This window comes from Camelus dromedarius, chromosome 2 (genome assembly GCF_036321535.1).
Source record: "Camelus dromedarius isolate mCamDro1 chromosome 2, mCamDro1.pat, whole genome shotgun sequence".
Taxonomy (NCBI): domain Eukaryota; kingdom Metazoa; phylum Chordata; class Mammalia; order Artiodactyla; family Camelidae; genus Camelus; species Camelus dromedarius.
The window spans coordinates 113680749-113701254 of NC_087437.1; the positions used below are offsets into that span (position 1 = coordinate 113680749).

Consider the following 20506-nt stretch of genomic DNA (forward strand, 5'->3'; position numbering starts at 1 on the left):
TTGATGTCGTACCTGGCACACTGGAACCCCCCTACCAACTGCCGCCATCTGTGTATCTCACTGTAGGTGAGACGGGCAAGTTCTCTCCACCAAGGGGACACAGACAGTCTCATCCTATTCAACCATGCACTCATACCTGCCTTTCATACGCTGTTCCCCTTTCCTGGATTATTTTTCCCTGCTCTCCTCTTAATGTTTAAATCCTGAGGCCTCTGTAATGGCTCCAGCCACGTTGCGACCTGCCAGCTCTTTAAACTGCCACACCGTGATGGTGGGTACCGCTCAGTCCCGTGCAGGTTTTAGGATGCCACCCAGCTAGTCCACATGCCTGTGTCTTGTCCCCAGCCGTATGGTAGCTGCTGGGGACACAAACTACATAGGTCTCTTTTGTGTCTACAGGAGGCCCAGTATAATATGGTCAATGTGCAGAGCGAGTTAGCAAAGAAAGGATATAAAATGCTAAGGCTTAGGAAATAAAAATGATTTTGCGTGTCTTTTTAAAAGTCCGAAAGGTCTTTGGAAAAATATCGAGCTTGCTGACACTTGGGTAAAACGTTTTAGAGTCGCAGGAAGTAAACGAGGTGAAGTTCCTTGAGGCCCCTGCCCCTGAAAGATGAGTTAGCTGCCTTTCTCAGCAACCATCCAGGGAACAGGACTGACAGACAACCTGCCGGCGAGCCTCTTGTTAATCATAAACCCAAACCTACAGCAGCCAAGACCATCCCGGGAACAAAGGGACAGTTAATTCTGCTCTTTGCGCGTTGACTCCTTGCGAGACTCGTCTACTGCTTTGCTGGCGCACAGTGCCAACTTTCTCCTGCACCCAGAATATTCTAGCAGAGGGCTGCTTATCAGCAAGACCTCATTTTCATGGCAAAGCAGGGCACTGTCAGCAGATAATGGGCCATTTGCACAGTCCCGGGCGTACCAGGATCCTAGGGTTTCCCAATTTCAGATTTTTCAAACATGGAAAACATCAGAAGTAATGCCCTCCCCACAAATGATTCCATACTGTATAGATGGCAAAGAAAGAACTGAAAATGGATTATTCCCTAAATCCTTAAAACTTGGAAGTGGTTTTGAACTAGAAAGAACACGGTTTTGTCTCTGTAGAAAGTTTTTGTCATTTCCTCCTGGACCTTACTCTCCAGAGAGCCTGGAAACACACAGATCTCCTGCGTGTGTGTGTGTGTGTGTGTGTGTGATCACAGAAGCATCCAGTTACTAGCAGACGTACATCCCGGGCTGCAATGGCACCTGGGGGAAAACTCAATGATTTAATGGTTGGGTTTCGTTGGTCCTCATTTAGAAAGTGGCCACCAAAGAAAGATTCAGTGTATCCTAATTTCTGATGAATGTTCCTAAGATGCTTTGTCAAGTTCTTTGCAGAGGTGAGAACAAGGAGGAGAAAGTTAAAGGCAATGAGATCTGAAAGGGTTTGGTTATGCAAAAGAATTTCCATGTTCCCCAGAGAAATGCAGGCCCCTGGTCCCGGTGGCTTTCTTAGTCTCATTGTTGTCTTGAGGACCAGGAAGAGGAAGCTGCAGATGTCACCTGCCACGGCACAGACTTCTTCCTCTTACCCCATGCTGTGTCTCTGTTTTAGAATTAAGCCAAGAAGGATTCTCCATGGGCTTGGCCCAGGTGTAGGTAGAAATCTTAATTCTAAAAAATAAGTGACTAAATTCATGGAGGTTATGGAAGCCTTAACTAATGCCCTTAAATAGTGACAGAAATACAACTTAACTACAGCTTTTACAAGAAGACTTTGCTTCCGTGGAATCTCACAGAAGGTTCTGATCTGAGTCCCTGTCGGTGGCCTTCGAGAAGGGTGGTGGGAAGGCTCCCCCTCCTCTTTCCACCACCCACCCCCAGCCTATCTGTGACTCCTGGGGATGCTTCCCCGGATCTGCGTGGAGGTGGGGAAGCGGGTGCACAGAGGATCTTGAGGCCCCACGTGATCCCCAGCTTACCTGCATGCTGGCTGGCAGCCGCGCCTGGGAGCTGACTGTGGCGGGGTCTGCAACACATGTGGCTTTTCTCCAGAGAGAACACCACACCTGGCTGAGCCCCCTGGGCACCTCGGCCTTCAGTGTTGTGCCACGCTTAGGCAAAGTGGAACTGAACCCGGAAGACAGCTGACTGAGTTGGAACTTGAGACCCTGAGTACCCATCTCCTCCTCAGTTTCCCCATCTGTAAAATGGGGTTAGTAACAGTATCTACAGCGGAAGGATTGCTTGGGGGATTACATGAGTGATCACTCGCAAAGTGCTTAGAACAATGTCTGGCATGTAGCAAGTGCTAGATGAGTGTCTGTGAACTAAGCAACAAATGAGATGGTCCTCACTTTCTGGGCAGTGATTTTTTTTCCTCTATTGGGGAAATTTTATTTGTTTGTTATTTGTGAGATAAGCAACTATCACAGAAACTTGAAATATAGCCACTTAAATAGGGCACTAAGACTATTATGTGTACTTGTGGGTGTGGACATGACAGAAACATGCCTACCCAAACACTACTGCCCTCCTGCTTCAAGCTGAAGCAACTGGAAAATTGACCCTAGAACCAAACAGAGATGTAAGGTATCAGCATTTTGCTTATAGAGATGGGCTGGAGCAGGTAGCTTAGTTCTGAGGTCAGGAGTCCAGCTGGAGTTTCTTCCAGTCCCCTCCTCCCCAGGCATGGACCATGGGAAAGCATCCCTAGGGACCCACAAAGCCTGCTACAAGGCCCTGCATTCCTCATCCCTGCTGAGCTCTAAGATGGGTCATAGTTGGGGAAGGAGCAGGAACTCTGGACAGCAGGCTGCCTGGAGCATCGTCCAAGGAAACAGGAGCAGAACATGTATGGATTCCTGGCAGCCTGTTTTCAAGAGCGCCTTGCCCAGTGGCTCCCATCAGATGTGCCTCTTCTCCCCCAGGGGGAGGGGGACCAAGGCAAAAGGATGCTCAGAGCCATTATCTCCATGTTTCCGAGTGCCATTTATGAACCTGGCAAGGGCTCCAGGAACAGGTGAAAATGGTCCCCTAACAGGCATATCAGTGAGAAATACATGTTTTTATTCTTTGACACCAGCAAGCTGAGTATCAAAAGCAGTTTGCCGAGGGACCATCACTCTAATCTGGCCCGAGCACCAGTTAGTGGGTAGCTGAGATGGAGTGTGGGTAATAGTAACTCTCCTGAGGGAGCCGCTTGGTGGTCCTGTGGTTCAGGAACAGCACTAGAGAAAGCAGTATGTAAATAAGTTCATTTGTGTGATTTTTTTAGATTTCTCATATAAGTAATATCATACAGTATTTGTCTTTAAGGGTGGGGGGATAAATTGGGAGTCTGGGATTTGTAGATACAGATTACTATATAAAACAAGATCCTACTGTATAGCGCCAGGAACTATATCCAATAACTCGTAATAACCTATAATGAAAAAGAATACGAAAGAAAAACGTGTCTGTATAACTGAGTCACCATGCCGTATACCAGAGACTAACCCAACACTGTAAAATGACTATACTTCAATTAAAAAAAAATCAAGAGAAAAAAGAGGAGTCTGGCTTGCCTTTGAACAGGATAAACGGAGTGGAGGAGTCAGTGCTGGGCGTGTGCAATCAAGGGCTGGGGGTAGGGGATAAAGAGGCTGCTTTCTGGCCTTACTTTGATGGAGCCCATGGTCCATCCTCTCCAACACCCTGGGATAGCCTGAAATGCATCTGATGTCGAAGGAAAGCAGGCAGCTCTTTCCCAGCCCCGAACCAGCAGGTGCTGGGGAGGATTTCACAACAGGTCTCCAAAAAGAGAGGCCAAAAAGCCTGCTAGACATTAGTAGATTTCAGCGCTCACTCATCGGTACAGACCCCCCATCACCGCAGCCCTCGTGATAGTGTTTCCTCCACTTAGAGACACCGGCACAAATGACCTTGAGAACAGGTCATCGCAAACTCTAGTAAGATAATCAGGCAGTGATGAGTTTCGAGTACTTAGTATATTGGTTGTAAAATAATTTGTTGAGGTCAGAGTTGATATAAATTCCATTTTGAATGCCAGCTGTGTTTAACTGCCAGCGTGCAAAATTCCTGAAAATTAGCAAGCGACTCATGAGATGGTATAGGCGTGATGACTTGCTTGAAACCCATCTGTCTTGGCTGTGGGAAGAAGAGGCTCGTCTTCACCCACAAAGTTTGCCCTTCCTTGGCCCCCTGTAAATCTCTCCCCTTCCCCGTTTGGTGAGCGAATCGAGCTGAAGCAGCCTGCTGCCTGGCAAGCAGTGGGGGCTGCCAATGGACGGGTCCCTTTCCCACCGAGGGGCCAAGGGGCCTCCGGCTACACAGGCCCTTCCTGCACTTGGTGCCCCAGCTGAGCAGCCCTGCTTTCTCTCCTGGGCGTGCCCCACGTGCAAATGCATCTGGATCTAAGTGGGACCGAAGCCAGAGTGTGTTCAAAAGGTTGTGGTGTGGTGTGCAGGAACCGGGTCAGCATCTCCTGGTCCACAGTGTGAAGGCTGGGGAGTATGTGTGACTGAGGATGCATGGAGAGAACACGGGGACCTCTGAGGGCGTCAGACGTTCCTGTATGTCAGACTGCTTCTTTTGTACATAGAGATCATATAGAGATAAAATCTAAAATATAAATATATTAACTACATATTGATTAGATGTTGATGTGTATTATATTATTATATATTATATTAACATACTAATCTTATATTAATATGTTGAGCTATATTAATTATTATGTTCACAGTAATATATGTTAATATATTTATAATATATATTACTCTATTTCTATTGTATTATAATTATATAATTATATTTTATATGGCAATATATTATACAATTATATATTAAATCAAACATTTTACTATGTATTAAATTATTATATATTATAGCATTTATTTATATTAAATGTATACATTTTACATATTGTATATATTTATATTAAATATAAATATGCTAATATATTAAATATAAATAGCCATAAATATATATATTTAGCTTGGCACAGCAAAAGCCTACATTTCCCAGCTTCCCTTACAGCTAGGTGACCTCTAGGCATTTGTCTGGTCAATGGATTGTGAGCAGGAGTGTTGTGGCAAATTTCAAAGCCTGGTCTTAAAGGGAAAGAATAGATTTTCCCCTTCCATATTTTCCCTTCCTGCTGGCTGGAATGTGGATGTGATGCTGGGGGATGGAGTAGCCATTGTGAACCATAAGGTAAGAACCAGGTGTTCCGGAGAAAGAGACTTGTTTCCTTGTCAGTGAAGATCTCCTACCAACCTACCCAGACTTCTGCAAGAGAGAGAAGCATACTTTTATCTTAAGCCCCAATAATTCGGAATCTCTATTACAGCAGCCAAACCAATACCCTGATTCAACTCAATGAATTTATCAGCCTGCTATTAATAATCAGAGCACGTCTCGGGTTATAGTTAATCTCTTAGCATTCCCTGAGAGACTTCACAGTATTTCAACTCACTTTCTTCACTTTGTTCATTGAACTTTTTAAACAGTGAGGATCAGTTAGACAGTAAAGTTCCAACCCAGTGCAAGTAATCTAAAGGTACTACATCACTCCATTAGAGCATAAGGCTGGCTAATTTTGGGGTTTTGTTTTCTTTTTAACTAGGTGTGGCTATAAGTTGAAGTTGACTTTTTAGACCCTATAGAAGAGGTTGCAGGCTGACAATATTGCTTCTTTCAACCTAAATACTTTGCAACTTTGCATTCTATTCTGGTGATGCTGAAATTCTCAGCATCCAGCTGTAATTCTTTTTTCAGAAAAGCATGCCCAGGGTGGAGCGTATTCTCTGGAATAACCACAATGTCTGGAACATCAACGATGGATTTGATTTTTCGAAACAGCCAGATGTCATTTAAGATGGAGACTAGTGATAAGTAAGTTAGCTAATGAAGCCTGGTAATGCTTGTCTGGGTCAAAAGTGAGGTGGATCTAAAAGTCAGATTATTTTACTTATTTAACCAATAAACTGCCCTGAGAGTCATTTCAAAAGAGCAGCTCCAAAAAGGCTTACAACAATAATGGAGCTGTTGGAATGATGGCATATTTTCCCCAGGGGGTTACTTTGAAGGACACTGCAATTAGAGATGTGTAAATTCCAGAATATAGAGTTAAAATCAGATCTGTTATTTTCTATTCACAATCTTTGTATCCATTTGTTTATGATAATTTTTAAAGGAGCGAGAAATCCATTTAAGACATTTCAATAATGTCTGCAAAGTAAATAACGAAAGTAATCATGTATCAATTTGGGCAACTGCTCACTAAAGTAAGTTCCTTCTTCAGTGCTTTCAAAGCTCTCCATTGGCCCTTCCTGACCTGAGCAGCAGACCCTCCCACAGTGTATACTAGTCTTAGGAGAATGTTCCCCACTAGACCCAACCTCTCCCTTCCTACGTGGCTCCCGCTGGTTTATCTAATCCTCTCCTCTGTCCCTAAGAATTAACCATCCTTTAACTTGAGTTTTCATTCCTTTATTTCACCATACAGCTGAGTTATTTGTTGTTATAAGTCTATACCTAGATTAGTCAAAGTGTATGGGGCTCAACAAGAGAACTTGAACCAGCAGAATGCTGGCAATACAGCAGGAGGCCATACAGGGGATAAAAGAACAAAAGGCCTTAGAAATGGGAACAGGAGCCTTCTAATAAGAGGCGTGAGGAGTTATTTCCCATAGGGAATTGCTCAACAGAAGAGTTAGTAAATTTGAAGAAGTTTCTAGGGGAGGAAATGGAAAAATGGCGCAGCTCTCTGGAAATCCTTAAAAATAGGTAGATTCTTATTAACCCCTGGTGGTTTATCGCTGTGAACACAGAAACATTAATAAATGCAGATGGTCTGTTTCTCCGCTGCATTTTTGGAGAAAGAGGAATAATAGAACCAAATTTGCAACTTCAGGATGAGAGCCTTAGGAAGACTAGTCAGAAGCTCCAGTAACAACCGGTAACGCCCCCTTGGAAGCAGGGTGGCCCCTCCAGTGGAACTGTTAATCAGCCCCAGTAGGAGCCATTTTCTGTGACTTGAGATGTTGGGGCGGGGGGGGGGGGGCGCTTGTTCTTTTTACACTCAGAGAAGTCCCTGTTACTGACTTGAAAAACAGTGAGTTTTGTAGCTTGTGCGAACCTATTTTCAGGCTAATTCTCAATTACACCCTTTGCCTTGGAGGGTCAAGTCGTTTGGTTTCCAGCGAATACTGTGGTTGTACCTGTGGTTACCCACTGACTTCTCATCTGCTTGCTTATCTGATAACAGGCGAATGGGGAAAGAGCTTTTAATATCCCCCAAAAGGGGAAGATTGGTAATTAGTTATTCACCGCATGGAATCAGGCCAGGTCAGCTTACTCCAAGGAAGAAAACAATCTGGATATTGGACTTGGGGGTTCCTCTTACACGAGAGTTTGGTCTTCTGCGTCTCATCTGGGTTGCTTTTTCTTTGTCTTTGTTTTTGAAATCCAGGTCAAAGCGTTACATACTGCAGAGGAGAGAGAAACTTTAGCCTCTCCTAAATTGTCATTTTCATGACAGCTCGTAAATTTCGTCCCTGTCCGGGATCTGCGTGTATATCCGCCCCGGGAGTCGTTCCTCCATCCCTCGTAAGGGAGCAGCGAGGGGATCCTTTATTTAAAAAAAAAAAAAATGGGTGAAGTAACTGAAAGAGCGACGCAGAGGCAACAGCCAGAAACGGCGGGGACGCGAACGGCGGAGACAGGAAAGGAGGCGGTGGAGCGGGCCCTGGGGCTCGGCGCGCTGCAGCGACGGAACTTCTGCAAAAGCTGCCTGCCTGCGCGTTATCAGCCGCGCGCAGGCCTGTGGTTTTCTCGCTCTCGCAACCCTGCTTTAACTGCCGGTTTATTTTTCGACAAACAGGATGCCTCCATCTGAGGCTGTCAGCATCCCAGGCTCTTTGAGAGAAAAGAGGTAGTGCAGCCCCACCCTAGAGGCAAGGCCGGGGGCTCGGTTTCAAGAGGCTTCCCAGAGAAGCGGCACCCCTGCAGGTGCGGCCGCTGGGAGAACATCAAGAAGGGCGAGGAGGCAGGAGGGAGTGAAACCGGCCGTGCCCGCCACCCCCCACCCCGCCCTGCAACTGATTCCGCTGCCGCCGCTCTGCACGCCTCCCCAGGCAGAGCGGCTCCAATTGTGGGGGACAGCTTGGAGATCTAGGACAGTGCTCCCCGAATGTTAATGTGCACGCAGATCACCTGAAGCTCCCGTGAAAATGCAGACTCTAAATCCGCGGATCTCGGACGGGGCCTGAGAGTCTGCTCTTCTATCAAGTTCCCAGTGATGCTGCAGCTGCTGGTCCAAAGACCACGCTTTGAATGGCCAGGTTTGGGGAGATTCCTGTCCAATCATTTTCCATAAATTTCTCATCTCCAGCCTCTGTATTGGCTACAAGCCACGTGCAGAGGATCCCGTATTAGAATGAATACTAATGGGTACCTTGCAAATATCTCAGCCCAGCTGTAGTTATTCCCAGGGTTCTGGTTCAACACGAGCCACCTCGCTGGTGGAAAAGAAACCTCCTTTTTTGCTAGAGAGGGAACGTTTGAAAGAGCTAAGGATTTCTTAAGTCCTAGCTGTGAACAATTTAAGGGATTCAGAAGAGTCTAGATTAGATTCTGAGCCAAGAGATGGTGGGGGATGGGTGGGACATAAAAAACTCGCCCAAAACTCTCCAACCTGGTCGGGGTCTTTCTTACTGAGGAAAATATTTGCATCTCATAGTTGGAATTCAATGAATGTCCGTATTTTTGAGAAGCTGTATAGTTTTGTGTAGCAGTACCAAATTTGGAGCACATCTATGAATATCCTAGACAGAACTTGATCTCAGACTAACTGCAGGGTCTTTCCTCTAAAGTGCCCGCCACTTTAAAGCACATGTTTTTGAGTCATGTTCAGTTAGCACAAAGTATGATCTGAGAGACTAGACTAGAAAATCATGGTTTGGGCATAAAATTGCAAGAGAAGACTCACAATCTAGAATGTAGGGGTCCTGCTGGAGGCAGTGCTGTCCGACGTAGAAAAGGCTTCTGCATAATTTGCTAAGCCCTGAAATTTCGCAAAGCCTCCATTTTGACTTCAGCAGAACCAGTCACAGGCTTCCTGTTAGTGTGTGTTTCTCCAAATCACATGGCTGTTAAAATGCAGATTCTCGGGCCCTTGGGCCTTGTGTCTCTCACGGGAGTTCAGGCCCAGGAATCTGCATTTTAACAGACACTCCAGGGGATTCTTATATACTGCCTGGTCTGCAAGTTCTGGCCCAGCGTTCTCACCGCAGCATTCAAAGATCTGCCTTCCATCTCGCTGTTCCCCAGGGAGCCAGGGAGGCCTCTTCATCGCCCCGGAACACTGCCCGACCCAGTCTGACCAGCTGCCTCACTCCCTGGGTCTCCTTGGTCTTCCCCAGCCCTGGATAAAATGACTTCTCCTTCCTCTCTGAGCCCTCGTCAGCTCCCTGCTTCACAGTCAGCCATCAGATACGTCCCTGCTCGGTGGCGGCCCTTGCGTTAGGCTGTGCTAGCCAAGTCACATTTTGTTCACTGACTATTTCTGATTCTTTGCTTTGCCTTCCTAGATGGTAAGCTTCTTGAGAGACGCTTCATGCCACGTGATCTTTGTATTGCAAACTATTTTCTCACTCTGTGTCACACACACATCAACTGTCCAGTACACTTATTGATGGGTCATTCCTAACGTGTCTCACAGTGTGCGATGAACCTGGCCCCCTAGGTGTTAGGATCAGAAGACACTGGGCAGGGAAATGGGGGGTGCTGGTGACATGGTTGAGAATCTGGTTCTACGGTCACTTTAAAAGACACAGAGGAAGTGAGAAAAAGGGAGTGTAGACCCCCAGCTCATCTGTCTGTTGCATTAACTGAGGAAAGCATTGCTTTTTTGTTAACTACAGCTTCCATTCTGCTTGGAATCTAGATTATTAACTCTCTAAACCAAGGGTTTGATGTTCGATTTTCTGTCGCATCCCCCCATGATGGACTTCTCAACCTCTCGGGTGTCCTCTCCCCCACCCATCTCTTCTGCTCCTGCTGGCCTCCCTACTCTCTTTTTGCCCAGTTGGTGGTCAGCTCAGTAGCTCAACTCCAAGCTCAAGCTGGAAGAAATTGTGGAGTATTACATATAGTTTGGCAGATTAACGAATGGTAATATATTCTTGATTTAGCTGAAAGCTAGAAACATAATCCCATCTTCATCCTGACATGGCTAGGGTGATTGGCTGTGCAACCTTGGTTTTCTTTCTTAACCTTTCTAAGTTTCAAAATTCTTGTTTTGTGTTATTTAAACTCTGAGCCTCCATGTTTTCATCTTCAAAGTCAGCCTGACAATATTAGCTCACCAGGCACTGGGGGGCTAAGTGTGAAATCGTCTGGAGACCTCTTGGAGATCCCGGCACCAAGGGTCCTGCTTCTGAGCGTGGGTGTATTTCCTGGATGAATGTCCTTTAGTGTTCTAGATTATCCTTTGCTTCTTCTGCCTTCTGACGTCTCAACCACATGCCCACGGCTCTTCCTGACCCACCCTGATGCAGTCCTCCAATGCTTAGCTTCTCTCTCTCTCTCTTAGGGACTCAGTAGGGGTACCTTCCTTCTTGGATTTCAGACATAGTCCTGTCAGCCATCTGGTCACCCTCCTCACCAGCTCAGTGGTGCCCCCACCTCTGCCCTGAGGACCCCTTCTCCTTATCTTCTCTCTCCAGTCTCTCATTTGGTGCCTCTCAATGCTCCCTCAAGCCTTGACTTTTCATGCTGGGTTCTCTCTGTCTTTTCCTTTTCCTCTGATGCTCAAAGTCCTTACAATAGTCTTCAGGCCATCTGTTTTAAGGTGATATTTCCCTCCTCCCCATAACACAGAGATTAGGATCCATCTTTATAATATTAAGGTGCCTACAACAGATACTGGACCATGAAAGGCCTTGGAGATCCCAACGTGATCTCTGTGATGGTAATTTCTAACCCCTTCCAGATTCTCCATCTACCCTTTGACAGGTACCTGTTCTGAAGACACACACAATTGTCTCCCTAATTTAGGGAGGCAAGGAGGGATGCACTTTCCAGAAACTAAAACACCAAGAGGGAATAAAAGGCAGAAACAGAAATGCATCTCAACTACCATAATTCTGGTGGTTAGATTTCTCAGCCCCATCACTATTCACATTTGGGGTCTGATGATTCTTCGTTGAGGGGAGGCTGGCCTGTGCATCTTAGTATGTTCAAAGCTTCCCCACCCACTAGGTGCCAATACACCTGTCCTACCTCCCCACCAGTGGTGACCGCTAACAATGTCTCTAGACATTGCCAAATGTGCCCTGGGGGCAAAATTACCCCCACACCTCTCAGCCCCTCTCTTTAGTTAAGAAGCACCGATTTAAGATATTTGAAGGTGACAGGCATGGAGAAGAAAATGGAGAAAGTAATGAGAAAGGACTACTCTGGCAAGAAGTTCCCTATATATTATCTACGTAAGAGAAAGGAGCCTGAACAAACCCATGAGGAAGGAACCAGGAGATCAAATCTTAAGAAGAAGTGTGACAGTTACAAAGTTAAGAAGACATTGTTTTGGACAGAAGATCCACTAAGGAACATTCTTGAATGGAGCAAAGAATAAGGCCCTGCTCTCACGGAATCACTCTCACATGCAGACGTGGCTATGGACCCAGGTGGATGCCTCCATGTGACCGAAGTCCAGGCTTGGCAGAGGGGGATTTAGGTGCAGAGGGACTTTCAGGGAATGGCCAGAAGTGATTCAGAGCACCAGATCCTACAATTATTCAGCACATGCCAAAGGTCTTGGAATGGAAGGGGAGCAGAAACACACATATGTAACATCGCCTGCCCAAAATTTCCCTGAAGAGAATTCTCCCGTAGAGTGAGGGATACAGAGAAAGGGTGGTGGGTACAATGGGATAGACATCCAGCAGGACCGTCTGTGCGCACACTCAGCCTCCCCAGACTTCACCGAGATAGGCAAGATCTAAAACTACTGTAAGTTATTTGACAATGTTTCTGATTTTCCACTGATACCGTCTTTTGAACAGGAAAAAATAAAAGGTTAGGTTTTCCCATAAAAAAGGTCTCTTGGAGCAGATAACAGAGGAATACAGAGCATCCTTTCTGTTCTTTGTTTGGTGTCATAGAGGTAACCCAGTGGGACATGGACTGGACCTCACTGTCGGTTCTGTGATTATGACTCTCTTGGGCACAGGCATTTATCTTCCCACACAGGTATTCTATTTAAAGCACAAACCAATCAACTCAGGATTAGAAAGAAGCCTGTTAACTATGTAGGTTTCTTACATGTTTCTCCTTGTACTTGCCTAGCTTCCCACGGGGACACCCACAGGACTTCTAGCCCGATACCTTTGGACAAAAGTGGAACTAGCTTCATGCGATCTGCTCCCATTTGCTCTAATGTCCCCACACACTCCTTCCTATTTCTTAGCTGGTCACAGGAGCTAAGGAGGGAACCAGGTACGGGTGGAGGTACTAGTTACTTGCTCCCTGCTGTTGTGTGGGTGGAGAGGCTACTGTGGACTCTTCTGCTCATACCCATTGAAGTTTCTACACTTCAGTAGTAAGTTCAAGGCTGATGGAGCTTCATCCTTCTATCTGTTCACCTGTCCATACATCCACCCATCTATCCATCCATCCATCCATCCATCCATCTGTCCATCCATCTAACATTTGTTGAGTGCCTGCATCCTGCCATGTATAGTGAATAAAGAGAAAAAATGAGGAGAGTTTATCTTTCAAAGAACTCAGAGTCTCTGGGAGAATATATTTATAAACAGAAAAGCTTGAATTACATTTTGGCAAGTGCTACGGTAGATATCTGAACTGAGTAAAAAGAGTCGGAACTAGAATGTGGCCTTTTGCATGAACTCCCAACAGGTATCCTAGAAGACTTGGTCATCAGACCATCACTCTGGTAACCCCACTGCTTCAGCGAGCAAACATAGATGACGTCTATACATGTCTGTGGCAGGGATGTGGGGAGCCTGCTCCTGTTCCCCCATCACCTCATGCAGATACGTGTCCTAGCACTTATAACCTGCACAGTGATTTCCCTCCACTCATCAATGGCCCAGCTGGGTGGCTCTAATGACACTGCTACCAAAGAAGTGATGGGAGCGATGGAAATTGTGCGCAGGAGTGTGGGGAAGTATCCTCCCAGAGGGATTTGAAAACAGCATGTAGAAAAATGAAATTGAATGGGCTTTGAGATTTCTGACATTTTGACTAGATCTTCAATGACCTGTAGGCCCTTGGATCTATCAGTATCTGGTCTTTTTGATTGTCTCTTTTCTAGATTTTTGAGAGTCTTCATGAAAGATATGCTGATCATCCCTTTATGATACAGTTCCAGTACATCCCTTCAAACACAGTTTTAAAAGAGGTAAGGATTCTTTCATCATCAAATCATAGTCCTCCTTCCCATGATGCCTATAATTAGAGACTCAGATCACTCATTTTGAATTTTTTCCAAAGGACATGAATGTCCAGGTTACACCCTCTTTGGAAGACCATCTCTTGGGAAGGTGCACAATTTAGTAGTTAAGTGCTCAAGATCCCAAACCAGACTACATTTGAATTCAGCCCTGCCACTTCCCAGCTGTGTGACCTCAAACAGATCTCTTGGCCACTCTGTGCCCCAGCCACACAAGTGTAAAATGAGGAGGCTAATCATCCCCACTGAATAGGTGACAACGATGACATGAGTCTCTATTTGTCAGGCACTTAAAGCAGGGCCCGGCCCATGGAAAATACTGTGTAATAGTGCTTGTTCAATAAAACTTGACATTCCAACAGTGCTTTCTCATCGCCTCCTGGGGGCTGACTTCTGTCTTCTGAACTTAATCATTGTGAGCATTGAACCGAAGCAACCTGGAGGCATTGTTCCGGGAGTCCCTCATTTTCTCTCCTTTGCCCTAGTTTTTCAGCAGAAAAACTATTAAAGATCGAGTTAACAGGTCTGGCTTCCTGTAGAAAGTAATCTCTGTGTATCGTTCTTCCTTGTTTGCCCCCAGCAGACTGAAATCATGGATACTTTTACTTTCTGCTCTTAACTCTGGGGAATTTGAATGACTGCCCTGCTTTTAAGGACTGTCAGTTCCCGTGGACAGCTTGACCCAGCATTAGGGGACTGGGGTGGGGAGAGGGGTCAAAGTAGGTGTAGGGGTACAAACATGTTGGAGAGGGTCAATATTTTATATCCTTGGCTCATAAATACATGGGAAGTGACCATAGTGCACTGGCTCCTTGGGGTTCTCTGGAGCAGTGGTTCCCACACAGGGTGATGGTAGCCCTCAGGGGACATTGGGCCATGTCTGCAGGTGGTTCTGGCTGTCACATCTTGGAGAGGTGGTGCCACTGGCATCTAGCATGTGTGGGCCGGGGATGCAGCTACATATCCTGCAGTGAAAGCACAGGGTCCCTCAACAAAGAAGGGGCCAGTCCCCCACGTCAACCTTGGTGAGGTTAATGGAGGGCAAATTCTCAGCCTGCACGAAGCCTGATGCCTTTCCTAGAGCACCAGAGCACCAGAGATCTCAGGCACCTGCCCCCTAGTTTCACAGGGAGGACACACACAACCCCAAGTAGAGACCCCAAGTCAGCCCCAGGCTCCATCTGTCACACTCCACCCTTATCCTGTACATAAGCTGTTTTCTACCAGCAGCCAAACCATCCAATCTGCAAGGATGCACGCGATGCCAGGGTGAGGTCACGCGGACGACAAAATTGGGGCTCACTTTTTGGATTTGGTTTGCCATAGCACATAAAGAGGAAAATGGGAGAGTCGAGGAGAATGGGATCCAATGAGAAAGCAAATCAGATGGAAAGGAGAAAGCCCTTTACAATCAGCAAATTCAGCTTGAGGTTTCTCGTGCGCCGGCCGGCCCCCCTAAATCAGTCCTCACGACGGTACACGAGGTGGGCACCATCTCATCATCGTCACACTGCACAGATGAGGAAGGGGAGGCCCAGAGAGGGCCAGTGGTCTGCGCAAGGTGACTCAGCAGGAAGCAGACCTGGCGTTCGCACACAGATGCTCCGCCCCGTCGCAGGACGGGCGCTGATGTTAGAGAACCTGGATTCGCGCAGGGCTCTGACTCCGACACGCTGTGTGGCCCGGGAGGTTTCTTAACCCATCTTTGCTTCGTGCTCCTTTAGCATTTTTATCCAATGAGGATTCAGAGCTGTACTTATCTTGCAAGGTTTTTCATTAAAAGGGATGCTGGAGGAGACGTGCCTGACATATTGTCCCCACTGGGCAAATGTCGCATGTTATTATTTATAAGCAACAATGTAACTGAATTATCTGACACAAAGACCAGAATCCTTCCCAGCAGTGGTGTGAAGGAGGCACAGAGTAACCAAGCCAGGTGGTGTGGGGGGCCCCCCTCCCTTCTCACCCGATGTGGACTACTGTTCCAGAACTTCCAGAACCATCACGGGCCCAGGCTCCTGTGAGGCCACGTGCCTCACGGTCCCTCTCTGTTTTTACTCCTTCAGGCTGTGTGCTCTTTATAAAAAAAAGTGGACGAGAGAGAAGAGGCTGTTTTGAAGCAACTCCCACTGCTTCTTTGTATTGTCTGGACTCCGATCTGACCTGTGGTGGAGGTGAGATCTCTCGCACAAAAGGGTAGGAAGCCTGGGCCTCAGAGAAGGGCCCCTGTGGGAGTGTTAGCGAGGGCCCAGGGCCAGGACTCCCCAGACAGAACCGAGGCCTGAGCGAAGGGCAAGTAGAGCTCACGGAAGGAAGATGGAAGAGGGAGGGAGGAAAGGGGGGCTGGCCCTGGGGTGTGTGCAGATGGTGCTAAATAAGCACAAAAAGGGCAGTTTTCTGAGTCACAAGAATTCCCCAACTATAACCTCCCATTTACACCGTGGAGTTTTTATTCCCCTGTCAACTGCACACTTTGTGTGAGGAAAACATGTCTTTGGCGGGAACATGGAATCATCTTTCCAAAGGTGCTTTATTAGTTTACTATTACTTTTTATTGCAAAGAATAATTAGCATGAGCGCTTTTTAATTTGTTCCCATTAAGATGTTTGCATAACGACAATTAGAGGCTGGCAGGCACCCGGCTTCTAGGCAGGCAGGGGACTCTTGCTGGCCAGGAGCCGGCTTGGGGGGCTGGGGACTGTAATTAATTATTGCATCCTTTGCCACGTGGAGCCCAAGGAGAAAAGAAAGGAACTTTCTGCAACTCTGTGGTAATTCGCTGTAGAATCATCAGATGAAAAATGCCTTTTATACAAATAAGGGTAAAGAGAGAAAAAGAAAACCTCAAACCCACCTACTTGAAAAAAGGCCTCGTAATGACGTCAGAGGACGGGTGACGTGGACTTCTGAAATTACAGAAGTTTCTGCAGAAGGACAGAGCATCCTGGCCAGGTGAGTGGGCCTCTAGCTTTGCAGCTCTGGCGTGCGGGGTCCGGCTGGCGGGAGGCAGTCCAGCCACTTTTGCTATACAGCTGAATCAGCCGTTTCTGGGTGGAATTTTTATCCCAACCACAGGAAGAGTTGGATGTGAGTGTCTGCTGGGAGCCTCACTGAAAACCTGGCTGGAGTCAGGGTCCTGACGGGCTGGCTCCCTGGGACTCCATGGCTTCCTGAAGGGTGGACCTGGGTGCTAGGCCCCTGATTACTGGGCAGATCATTCCATGGGTTCTTCTGTACGTGGGTCCCGGACACGGACCAGGATGGGGCAAGAGAGGCACCCAGGATGTGCAATTTAAGAAGGTGTTGTCTCTCCTGTTTGTGCAAGTGCAGGATCAGCCTGACATTACTCCAAGAGTGATCATCTCTTTAAGGTATTTTTCCAGGAAGTGCCTCGCTGAATCAAACTAGTCCTTCCCCAGATAGACTGCCAGACTGCTAAGTGCACAACTAGGTGGTTGGGAAGAAAGACTTAATAATGGTCTCCCCCAGCCAGCAGCTCACCATCATCTTGGGAACAGGTGAGTCTGATTTCCACTGAAGTGTGTGCACTGCCGGTTTAGAGAAGCATCCGCTGTGGGCAACCCCGGAACCACCAGAATGTCTCCCTTGGGGTGAAGCTCTGATGGGGAGGGGCCGTGAGGATTAAACTAGTGGGCAGGGGAGGCATTGACACTGACAGTGGGGACCTAAAACGACCACATGCATCCAGAAGCAGGCAAGCGGTTCGGGATGGTGGACTTAACAGTGGACAGTGGCCCTGGTTTGAGGCCACCTGAGGTTCAGCCCCCCACAGTGTCACCTGCTTTCCGGGGGCCTTGGCAAGTCCCTGACTCCATAAAGCTCAGCTTTCTTGTGTGTCAGACTGAGAGAATGGCAACACCCACTGTCCTCCCTGCACAGGCGGTAGGCTCTGCAGGGCAAACCCCTTCATTCAGACCTGGCTCCCCCCTCCCCTAGCAGCCTAACTTCAGGCAGGTTACCTAATCTCTGCATGCCCTGCTCCCCTCAATAAAATAGGATTAGAAAAGAGAGTAGCTACTCCTGGGTTTGTGCGAAAGATTTAAGGAGGTCATGCAAGAAAGTGCTTGGCAGGGTCAGTACGGGGCGCTTGGCACATGCTCAGTATATGCTAGCTGTCACTGCGATCAGCTTTAAAAATTCACAACTCAGCCATCGGCCGAGGCGCACTCAGACCACGTCTGCACTGCTGCGTAGTGGGGGGTAGACCCAGTTCTGCATCCTGCCCTGGGCTGGCTCCTGGCTCAGCTATGGGGCTGTGTGCTGGGCCAGCAGGGCTCACTTCCCTGCCCACTCTGCTCTATACACCTTCAGTGGAATTTTCCAGTTGCCGTTACTTACTGACTTCCTCTATGTGTCCCTTGCTTCCTATGTATTATCTCTAACCCTTTCGACAGCCATCCAAAGTAGGGATTGTTGCACCCACTTTCCAGAGCCCCTTGCCCTAAAGATGGAATAGAAACCGACCTCCTGACTCCAAAGCACTGGGCTCCCCACTCTCCTGCTGGCTGATCAGGCCCATCCTTCCCCTTGGCCTCCCCATCACAGACAGCTCCCAGGGAAGGACCTGGTGCTCAAGAACACACGCCTTCTTCTGGAGTGGAGTTTATACTTCAGCACCCATGGGAGCATCCCGGTGAAGGGCTCAGGTCCCTGCTGATGGCAGCTGAGCCCCCAGTGAGCAAGACACGAAATGTGCAGGCCTGGGGACTTCCTGATTTAAACGGAGGTATTCATGAAGAGGAAGGAAAAACACATCGCAGCTTGCCTTTTTAGTTTTTATCTTGTTTTAATTTCTAATTTTGGCACGTGTTTTACACTGTACACACTGATTACATCGGAACAGCAGCACAGGCATGTAAACGATAAATGTATAACTCGGCCTAGGTTTGGGGGCATGTGCGGTGAGTTTTCCTTCTATTTGGCACGATCACAGGAATTTGGAAATTACTGTCTTTTTTTTTTTTTCCCAAGAAAAACAATTGACAGTATTTATTGCCATTGAGAAAATTTGAGCTTTCAAGTGAAAATTTGAATTTTGTAGAACTTGTTTCTGCTACTGGGAGCTTAAGAGCAGACTGGTATTTCAACACATTTGCTGAGGAGATTGACGGTGATGTTAACAAAGATGATTTCCTAATATTCTGTACTGAAATGTATTGACATTTGGAAGATCTGCACAACTCAGTAAACCAGTATTTGGAAATTATGTCATGACGTTCAGCAGTTCCTGGTCCACCTAGAGGAGGAAGCTTTATTGAATTGAGTGCATCAGGAGACGAGGTCGCAGTGGAATCTCTAAGGCATGTGAATTGAATACTGGTGTGTGTGTGTGTGTGTGAGAGAGAGAGAGAGACAGAGACAGAGACAGAGACAGAAACAGAGAGAAACAGAGAGAGAGAGAGAGAGGTCTTTACTTCCCCTGATGGAGGCCACTTCTGAGTGTAAGAGCTTTGAATCCGAGTGCTATGAGGCCATATATCCTGGATGGGAATTGCAGCCGGGTTCCAATTTGGTCCAAAGACATTGTTCCCCCACTTCCCAGGGTTTCCCTTAAGAGCTGGAGGCTGGCAGTCTCGTGGGGCCATCCCTGCATCTTCTCATGAATATGCCCACTTGCTGCTCTGCTGGTCGTTTCAGATTTGGTTTTCATCAAAACCAACGTGGTGAACCATAAAATTGCCTAAGGAGGGCAGTGGGCATGTGGTGGGTGCTTTGCTAATGCAGTGCTGGGGTTCTGGGTAAAAGAGGACACCCAAACCCGGAGTGGGAAGGAGCGTCCAACCATTGCCAGTGCTCACGGCTCTCGGGGAGCTGCCCCCTCCTAACGCAGGCCCCCAGAAGTTCTCTGGGGCTGGGGGCTCCATAGAAACCGTCTGCTTGATGTTTCCATGCTGAGAAAGGGATTTAGCTTATAAAGAGCGTGGGGTTTGACCCATGTAAAGTAATTAAGGCGCATTACAAGAGGTGCCTGCTAATTATTTAAACTCCCAGTGGAATCAGCCACCCAAGTCCAGTGTCTGCGAAACTCTAGGGTTAGGAACAGAGCTGGCCCAGTGTCTGGTTGTGACCGGTATCAACCAGCACTGGGACCTTGGCAAGGGAATCTGCCCTGAGACAGAGAGGTGTTTAAGATCACTCCAGCCAAAAAAAAAAAAAAAAAAATATATATATATATATATATATATATATGTGTGTGTGTGTGTGTGTGTGTGTATACATATATAGAGAGAGTTATATATAGTTATATGTTTATATAGTTTCAGATGCCACCTGCAACCATATAGAGCTATATATAGAAAACACACACAGGTAACTTAGAAAGCATCATGTGAGACAATGTCTCCTAGCTCATCAGTCTCACAGTTCATTTACTATTTAAACAGATTCATCCACCTCTAGGATACAATTATCTCTTTGTTTTGAACGCAATCTAGAGGGAAGCATGTAGGAGGCATAATTTTTTTTTTTTTAAGGTGAAGCAGTGAGGTGGGATGATTGGCAGTTGAACAGAATTTCCATTGTTGGCATCTGTACCTCTTTATGTGACCCCACCTTCTTCCCAGTCCTAATATTTGTTTAAGGTTGTTTAGAAATTGTTCCTCTCTTCTAAGACTGGGAGGCATAGCCATTCTGATCTGTATGAACAGTGGATTCCAAAGTAATAAAATAGCGGTATTAGATTCTTTCCATATTCATCCATGCCTAGAATATTTCATTTTCCCCCCAATCCTGCCATGTTATTCAGGCTGGGCTGTAAAGGGCAGAGACAAGAGAGCAAATTCCTGAAGGGTCTGGCTACTTTTTCCCTTTCTCCTAATTCCTTCAGACCCTGGCGTGGATTTTTTTACGTAGATGCAGTTTCGGATTTTACAAATTGTATACTTTCTAAGTGGGTTAATATCAAGTTCAGCTGCGACTGTTAGCGAGGTGGATGGAGCTGCACAGATGGAGTCTGCAGATGGTGTGGAGCGAGGGGCTTGGTGCACGAAGTTCAAAGTGCAAACAGAAGCTGTG

At 46.9% G+C, this 20506-nt stretch overlaps 1 protein-coding gene and 1 long non-coding RNA gene across 5 annotated transcripts in view; one reads left to right on the top strand and one right to left on the bottom strand.

Annotated features, from left to right (window-relative positions):
- The window catches only part of RUNX1 (RUNX family transcription factor 1), a 236976-nt gene that overhangs the window by 207625 nt on the left and 8845 nt on the right, over positions 1 to 20506 (bottom strand). The gene's annotated exons all lie outside the window — the stretch shown is intronic.
- Positions 7825 to 18698, top strand: LOC135318512 (uncharacterized). 2 transcript variants are annotated; one of them, XR_010376625.1, is made up of 5 exons: positions 7825 to 8339; positions 13334 to 13420; positions 15538 to 15645; positions 16205 to 16423; positions 16843 to 18698. It is a non-coding gene; the product is annotated as an uncharacterized LOC135318512 (long non-coding RNA). The 2 variants fall into 2 exon arrangements; XR_010376624.1 differs by having other exon boundaries at positions 16205 to 18698.